Below are 8,731 nucleotides of genomic sequence, written 5' to 3'. Positions count from 1 at the left end.
GCACTCACTTTGTAGACCAGGCTGGCCTCGAACTCAGAAATCCACCTGCCTCTGCCTCCCGAGTGCTGGGATTAAAGGCGTGCGCCACCACGCCCGGCACTCAGTCTCTTAAAAACAAAACATTTATTTTTATTTTATGTGTATGAGTGTCTGCGTGAAAGTATGTGTACCATGTGCACGTTTTGTGTTCAAAGAGATCAGAAGAGGACATCAGATCCCCTGGAACTGAACTGTGGAACGCATGTAGATGCTGGGATCTAGGGACCTCAGGTCTCTGCAAGAGCTGCAGGTGTTCTTAACCAGCAAGCTACATGCCAGCCCCTTGCTGCCACCTTTTCTTGTCAAGTCAGGGTCTCATGTAGCCCAGCTTTGCCTTGAACTCCATATGTAGCCAGCGGTGACCTCAAACTCCTCATCCTCCTGCCTCCATTTTCCAAGTGCTGGGCATAGGGGATATTCTGTCTTGACACGTATCTGCCAAGCACTTAGTTCAGTTGACTGACCCTCTCCTTTTGGCTCTGGCATGTGTCTATCAGAAGATACATATTTTTAAAGACAGGTATAGTGGTGAGTACCTTTAATCCCAGCATTCAAGAGGCAGAGGCAGGTGGATCTGAGTTTTAGGCCAGCCTGGTCTACAGATAAGTTCCAGGACAGCCAGGTGAAGTGGAAACTTAAGGGTTCTTAGGAAAGTTAGTTTGTGTTGGATGGTGTTTTGCTGGGGGCAACCACGTGAAGAAACGTTTCATTCAAGTGGACAAAGGTGAAAGGCTAAGGCAGACTCGTGAAGGAACGTTTAGCTGAAGCAGGCACAGGTAAAAGGATGTTCTGCTAAAGCAAGCACGTGAAAGGACACATGAAGGATTCTTTGCTAACAACACGCATGTATTGGTTCAGATTGCATTGCATAGTTGAGCTGCATTTGTCAGGACTCCATAGAGAAAAACACACCTAAAAACTTCTGGTGGTGTGCTGCAGTTTCTTGACACTTTCTGAGACTCGGGCTGATTGGCAGAGTGATGTCAGCTGAGACAGACATGTGCTGAGGACAAACATCATGTGATGTTTGGAGGGACTATAAATAAAACTCAATGAACAGTGATGGAGGCTAAGCTTGACTTACTTATAAAATGCTAGCTGTACAGGGTTTGTTGGTCTCGCATCTTTGCTGGTCTTCCGGAGAGAGGCACAGCCGAGAACATTTCCTAGCGTTCCTCCAGGTCCCTCCTACTGACTCGTTCCAAGCCTCAGGCCTGCCTGTCTCTGCTAGGCTGTGCCACCACTGCTGATTCTTGTTTGCTATACCGACTCTACCGAACTAGACTGCTAGTATATCTGTGAGGTGTTTGCAAGTGGACTGAGCTGCCTCTGCTAACCTGTAAACTGATTTCCAAACAACACAGATGGGAGTTGTTCCAGAAAACCATTTCTAATAGGTCCACTTCCCCTGTAGCCTTTCTTTTTTACCACCTCTGGTGGGTGGTGGGCTAAAAAGAGGTTAAAGTGTTAAAGACTCATCATTAAAAATAGGCATTGAAAAAATTAAAGTTACAGCCAGGGCTACACAGAGACCCACTGTTACTTTTGTTGAGACAGGAACTGGCTATAAGCCCTGGCTGGTTTCCTTGCTGCATAGACCAGTTCAGTTCCTCTTGAGCTTGTGCTAGTCGTTGGTCCTCTGCCTCCTGAGGTCTGACTTACATTGTTGTATCTGGGAAAGGATGTGTTATTAAGTTAAGCAGCAGGCTTTAGGATATTTGCTGTTTGCCCCCTGAAACAAGCTAAGGGTACACACACCAACCACAGGGGTCATTTCATGAGCAGCTGGGTGGACGTTAAAATGAGTAGGAAGCCCTATAACCAGATGCAGCAAAATGAGAGCAGAGGGGCTGGCAAGATGGTTCAGTGGCTAGAGACCCTTGCCTCCAAGCCTGACAACCTGCTTGATTCTGGGGCTCACTCACATGGTGGAATGGGAGAACAGAACCCAGAAACTTCTCCTTTGATCTCTCTACACAGGGTGTCATACCTATGTGTCCCTACACAAGCAGGTACCCCCCCACACACACACCCAGTAATAAAGTTGAAATAAAATAAGAAAAACTAGATCCAAAAATTTATTAGACATAGCAAGCTGAGAAAAGGGTGTGATCATGTCACTTTGACCCTGTAAAGAGGACACCAGCCACCTCGTGCTGTGCTGATGTTCTAGTGTGCTCTCCTGTTGCTGTGATAGCTTGCTTGGACCCAAACCAACATGAGTAGAAAAGAGTCTATTGGCTTACACTTCCATTAGATATGAACACAAAACTGGATGTGTGGGGAATCTTTGGGAGATAGTATAGTAGAGTCGCAGAGTTTGGGATGATAATGTGACCAGGTCCAGGTGCCCTGAGGGGCATGGGCTTTGTTGGAAGGCAGCAGGGTTGGCTCAGGCTGCCTCATTCCCTCCAACCTGCTATGATTGTTGATTTCTGTTGAGGGTTGTCAGAGCAGGAATTGAAGCAGAGGTTGTGGAAGACTGCTGCCTATGATCATTGATTTATGTTTGGCTGACTTCCTTATTTATTTGTTTGTTTGTTTGTTTGTTCATTTGTTGGGTTTTCTCTGTGTAGTCCTGGTTGTCCTGAACCTTATTCTCTAGGCCAGGCCTCTGCCTCCCAAGTGCTAGGCCTAAAGGCGTGCGCCACCACTGCCTACCCAGCTAGCTTTCTTATACCGCTTAAACGTATCTGCCTAGGGATGATGCCGCTCACAGTGTGCTGGGCCACATCAATCAGAGAAGTTTCTTCTGATGGACGTGACCACAGACCAATATGATCTGGAAAGTTCCTCAATTGAGTTATTCTCTTCCTAGGTGGCTCTAGGCTGTGTCCATTGATAATAACAGTCAGCCAGTAGAGATGACAGCCTGTCAGCTGACCACCTGGTATATGGAGGGTCTCATAGGCAGAGAACCTCTTACTGCTCCAGGGGCTTCATCTATGCTCAGGCCTCACTGTTGAACTGCTAATCCACTCTCTCATTCATCCTTCTGTTTACATCTGGACAAGTTCTAACTCTTCACCTCTGTGGCCTCCACAGTCTTGCACCTGAGTTCTACAGCTGCAAGGCTGGCTCAGACCTGTGGTCCTAGGGCTTGATTCGATGACAGTGTCTGTAACAGGGCTTCCCCTTAGCTGACACTCACCCCACCAGCCTTATCTGTTTCTTCCCTGGCCCCTTGTTGAATTCTCTGAACTCCACTGTGCCCTTTTTGACTTTTTGCAGTCATTCTGTGTGATGTGTCATCTGAGTTGATATTAATAACTAAGATCAGACTAAAAGCCTTCAATTAGCTGTCAAGGGTGTCAGGATTCCCAGGCAAACCACTGCCAAGAAACCCACAGTCCCTTGTGCTTACTGATATTATGTACATTACAACATTTTGATGCTGGGAGGTGGCACACACCTCTCTCCCAGCACTCAGGAGGCAGAGGCAAGCGGATCCCTGTGAATTCAAGGCCAGCCTGGTCACTAGAGTTCTAGGACAGCCAGGGCTACACAGAGAAACCCTGTCTCAAGAGAGATAGAGGGATTGGGGCAAGGAAGATTCTGCCCATATCTTGGTTCAGCTGCCAGTATCTCATTGAGATGCTAGGATACAAGGCATGCTAAGCCTTGGTGGCTGGCTCTGCCAAGAGCACCTAGGATGGGTTAAAGAGCCCACGCATAATCACCCTTCAGACTGTGAGGCTGTCCTCTTAGGGACCACCACAGTCTGAGAGACCTGTGTAGGTGTGACTGACCCAGGTAAGAAAGGCCCTCCAACAAGGGGTAGGGAGATAACAGTTACTCTGCCATAGCTGGTGCTCTGGGTAGATTCTCTCAAGCTTTAGAGCCTCCATACATTTACTTTTACTAACTCTGTGCTCAAGAGGGCTGTCTGTCTGGACAATTCAGATGGGCGTTTCAGGCTTGGGGTTGTCTGTGCCCAGGACTGCAGTGAGAAGTTTCATAGGAGCTAGAACTGCAGAGGGTGGTTGTGCCTGGGATGGTTGGGGGACACAAAACCACTCCTTTTCCTTATCAAGCTTCCTGTTTTCTTCTGTACCTTCAGGCAGATGAGAAGGAGCTTCATTATCAGGAAACTGCCCCAAGACATTTGCACTGCTCAGCTAATGGCATAGGGCTTCCAAAGGAGGTATGCAGGTGAGCAAGACCAAAGCCCAGCTGCTCACACCTGGAAGAGCTGTTGAGCAGTAGACTAGCCCTCTGGCCCTGGCCACCTGCCACTGTCCTCTAGAAAGTAGGTCATCTGTCCAGGAGAGGCTTGGGACCTGGACTGCTCTTGCGAGTAACATGAAGCAGATGTAATCTCTGCATCGCCGGAGAAGCGGAGGCAGGAGGATTGCTGAAAGTTTGTGACCAGCTGGCCTATTGCAGAGTAAGAATCTATCTCACAAAGAAGAGGAAGAGGGAGGAAGAGAGGAGAGGTGAAGATGAGGACAAAGGACAGCAAGCCAAGCAGGCTGTGCTTCCAAAGGTACTTAGGAAGCTGATGCAGGGTCAGTTTAAAACCCGCCTGGACTGCAGGGCTAGACCCAAGGCAGCCTAAACAACTTAGTGAGACCCTCTCTCAAAACAAAGTTTAAAAAAAAAAGAAAGAAAGAGGTGTGGGGTGGAGTCGGAGGTCAATGGTAGAACACTGTATAGTGTCTGTGAGGTGTAGGGTTCATTGCCCAATAACTGGGGAAGAGATAATGTGTATAAACCAAAGTTTCCAGAAAAGCCCACAGCCGTGTTAAAGACTTAACAAGACTGGTTGACTAGTTATTGTGGGGAGTTGGAATGTCCAAGGTCCAAAGCTACATTTTGAAGGGCTCTCTCTCTATGGATCCTGAGTAGTCTGCGACCATCCCTGTGCACGACCCCACATAACCGTGATCATGGTATAAACCCCCTTGGAATGGAAAATCTCTTTTAACTAAGAGACTACTATATTCACCAGCCTCAAAGCTGAGCCTGTCATCAGATCAGATCTGAATCCTGCACCAGAGACTTCCCTCTTCCCTGTCCTGCCACAACCCACCGACCGGGTGTTCCCACCAACAAATTTTGTTCTGTAACTATGAAAAATTCACGAGACTGTTACCACGTCGGGACACGATATTTGGCATTGACCAACATCTACTGGGCTGTGGTTGCTCATGTGAGCTCCAGAATAAACCATTCCTTATTCTCTTCGTGGTGAGAACAAGGTCTGGAGCATGGCCCACAGGGGCTCCTAGGAAGAGGACCCTTTGTGTGGACACTTCGCTGGTTAGAAGAGTAAAGCTGGGCATCGTTAGGCAACTTACATGGTTAGAGTGGCTGAGATCCCTCAGAAAGACACATGAGATTTGCTGGGGATGGACCCAGTGGCAGAGCCCTCAGCCAGAATCCATAAGGTCCTGGATTCAATTCCCAATAAGTGTCTGGGTGTCATGGTGAGAGAAAGCAGCCAATGCAGAATGACAGCAAAGAGTTGCAGGACCCTCTGAGTTAGGCACATTAAAAAAAACTCCACGCACCGGGCGTGGTGGTGCACGCCTTTAATCCCAGCACTCAGGAGGCAGAGGCAGGGGGATTTCTGAGTTCGAGGCCAGCCTGGTCTACAAAGTGAGTTCCAGGACAGCCAAGGATATACAGAGAAACCCTGTCTCGAACCCCCTCCCCCCCCCGCAAAAAAAACCTCCACAAATTCCCACAAAGAGGTGGGTTCCCTTCCCTTGAATCTGGGTGTCGTGTGGCTGTTTCTGTTTATGCAGCAGAGAAACGATAGGATGTGAATTGTCCAAAACGAGGACACAAAGACTCCACAGCTTCCCAGGGAGATGTCCACCATCCTTGTCTGTGAAAGAAAATAAAACTTGAGACCTGTGATGCATGTAATGTATGTCAAATAGCCCAAAGAGTTGTTTGTGAGCTTTGAAACCTGGGGCTGAGAACATAGCAGAACAGGCCAGGACATGCCCAGGCAGGCCCGTTGTTAAGACATTCCTGAGGCTGCTTGGCCATAAAGATATAGAGAGATAAAGAGAACGACATGCCAGACTGGCCCCGCGCCTCCCTATCTTCCGTCCTTCTGACCTAAGTTAAATGTTAACAGTCGCTGATGTTTAAATGAACCAATCATGTGAAACTGCGCCAATTCCTCCCCCCAGCCCCACCCCTTTTCTATAAAAACCCCTAGCCCCCTAGCTTCCAAGCCTTATGGTTGAATCCACTGTCTCCTGCGTGAGATATGCTTCGACCGGGAGCTCGGCCATTAAAGGGTCGAAACCACTGTCTCCTGCGTGAGAAACGTTTCGATCAGAAGCTCTGCCATTAAACTACCTCGTGTATTTGCATCAAGATGGTCGTCTGTTCATGATTCTTGGGTGCACGCTGAATCGGGAATTGAGTGGGGATTTCCCTACTAGGTTCTTTCATCTGCTCAGTACAGGACATGCCTTCTAGACTACATCTGATTCCTGTCCCTAGGTGTTAGAGTTACCTCTGACCTTTGACATGTTCCCAGGTGGCGTTGTAGACATCAAGGGTAAAGAAAGGCAAGTCTTTCCCTGTGGGTTGCATTAGAATTTCCTTTCAAACACTGTTCCATCATATCTGGGCAGTGGTTGTTAGATACTCACCCACTCTAGTGGCAGGAAAAGCTTTCCCTGCCTTGGCCTCTCTTTGTAAACTTTGTAAACCATCAAGGCCCAGGACTCTAGCAGCCACCCCTCTCGCCCAGATCCCCTGTTTTTTTTTTTTTTTTTTTACTTTCCAAAAGTCTTTATTGAACCAACTGCATGTTAATTGACAGAGTATTCCACTTTTCCAAAATGAGGTTTCTCAATGTAGGCCAGGCTGGCCTTAATCTGTCTGCAGCTCTGATTCCAATGGCTGCCTGGCTATGTACTAGCCAAAAAATTCGGCTAGCTTCCGGATCCTCTTGTAGATTTTTTCCAGCAAGTGTAGACCAAATCATATATAATGGCTGTTTCACAGGTTACATGGCCCTTAAAAAAAAAAAAAAAAAAAAAAAAAAAAAACATGGAAGTAAGCCAGTATTCAGCAACACTGACCAGTTCTTAAGTTTTCCCACTTCACAAAGCCCAGGCATATATGTCTGAGTCTGGCCTGCTGCTCTACAGCAGACTGCATCGCTGTGAGGCCAGCTTCAGGGTATTCTTCCTCCTTAACGACCACCAAGACCAGTGTCAAGATCCGATGGGAAAGGGAAACCGGAGGGTCAGATCCCCTGTTTTAACTGTCACAAAGGTCATCTCCACTCCCTCAACACCACCCTCCCCAGATTATGCTAATTTTAGGTGAAAAGTCTGAACCAAAGTCACCAATCCCTGAATAGGAAACCCCACCAATCCACACCCTGGAAATCACACACACACACACACACACACACACACACACCCCACATGCACACACACCAGCACCCCTATATAAGCACTGTGCTTTATCCAATTCCCTGCTTCCTCCTGGGAGCATAGGTCCACTACTGGATTTGTCCCTCCTTTCCTGGACTCTCCAATCAATCTGTTTCATGAGATTTGCTGCCTGGTGTGACTCATTCGTTGAAAAAAAAGAAACAATAAAGAGAAGTGCAGAGAAGGAGCTGGGCTGAGGCTCCTGAGCCCCTCAGATCACCCTCCCCTGGGAGCTGCAGGGCCCCTGCTGAGGAGGCTTCCTCTCAGCTCCTGTGTCCCAGGATGCCTTTCACTGGGACCTCAGAGCTGTGTGGTTCCTGCCCTTCCAGCCCTTCCATGCTCTCTCCTTACCCCCGCCCCAGAAGAAAAGCCAGCAATGCCTCTTGCCTTTAATCCCAGCATTTCGGAGGCAGAGGCAAAAAAAATTTTATATTGTTTTGGTTTGACTTTTCTTTTTCTTTCTTTCTTTCTTTCTTTCTTTTTTTTTTTTCCGAGACAGGGTTTCTCCGTGTAGCCTTGGCTGTCCTGGAACTCACTCTGTAGACCAGGCTGGCCTTGAACTCAGAAATCTGCCTGCCTCCGCCTCCCAAGTGCTGGGATTAAAGGCGTGCGCCACCACATCTTAGGTCCTCCATTGCTATTGAAGAGACACCATGACCATAGCAACTCTATTTTTTTAGATTAATTAATTAATTAATTTATTATGTATATAATAATATGTATACTTATATTATGTATATAAGTACACTGTAGCTGTTTTCAGACACACCAGAAGAGGGCATCAGATCACATTACAGATGGTTGTGAGCCACCATGTGGTTGCTGGGAATTGAACTCAGGCCCTCTGGAAGAGCAATCAGTGCTCTTAACCACTGAGTCATCTCTCCAGCCCTGAACATGTAATTTCAAAAAGTTTAAATTTTTGAGTAAAAATTAAATGAGTGGGATTTCTTGTCTTTCTTGTAAAGAATTTCTTTTCATAGATGAAATCATAAAATATCTTGTGAGAGGTGTTTGGATTTACAGATGAGGGTTAACTCAGTTAAATCAAGGCCATTACACCTTGTGGTCGTAAGTAAGCTTGGCTGGTTGTTGAACACCTTGATAGCGATGCTTTAGGGACATAAGCACTTGCTCTGTAGCAGATTTTGGCTTTATGGGAAGAGTAGAAAGCCTTTTGACTCATTCTCAGCTCCCTTAGACACCTTACTATGACCCTTAGTCACCCCATATGTATCAGTCTGGCCATCCCTAGAGCACCCCACCTTAAGGATAGACAT

At 47.2% G+C, this 8,731-nt stretch overlaps 1 non-coding gene across 1 annotated transcript; it reads right to left on the bottom strand.

The window, feature by feature from the left end:
- Nucleotides 1-7,129: 7,129 nt before the first annotated feature.
- Nucleotides 7,130-7,259, bottom strand: LOC115030470. The gene has a single exon (XR_003836066.1). It is a non-coding gene; the product is annotated as a small nucleolar RNA SNORA61 (small nucleolar RNA).
- Between the last annotated feature and the right edge of the window lie 1,472 nt (nt 7,260-8,731).

The sequence above is a fragment of the Mus caroli genome, chromosome 2, assembly GCF_900094665.2.
Source record: "Mus caroli chromosome 2, CAROLI_EIJ_v1.1, whole genome shotgun sequence".
Taxonomy (NCBI): domain Eukaryota; kingdom Metazoa; phylum Chordata; class Mammalia; order Rodentia; family Muridae; genus Mus; species Mus caroli.
This window is presented reverse-complemented; position numbering and strand designations above follow the sequence as displayed.